Genomic DNA, 253 nt, shown 5'->3' with positions numbered 1-253 from the left:
GCCTCGGCTCCGCAGCTGCCACTCCTCCTCGGGGTGTTGCACAAGTTTCGAGGTCACCGGCGACCCCCCCTAGCAGTGCGCCTGGCTCTGGCCCCTGCGGAGGAGGACGGGGCGTGGTAAGGGTGTGTGTGTGTGTGTGTGTGTGTGTGTGTGTGTGTGTGTGAACAACTCTACTACCATCTTCAAACTAAAAAGGAATTGTATTACTTGAATTTTTAAGGATTAACAGGGGAAACAAAAATTAAGTGACCAC

Source organism: Myotis davidii, unplaced genomic scaffold (assembly GCF_000327345.1).
Source record: "Myotis davidii unplaced genomic scaffold, ASM32734v1 scaffold88, whole genome shotgun sequence".
NCBI lineage: Eukaryota > Metazoa > Chordata > Mammalia > Chiroptera > Vespertilionidae > Myotis > Myotis davidii.
This window is presented reverse-complemented; position numbering follows the sequence as displayed.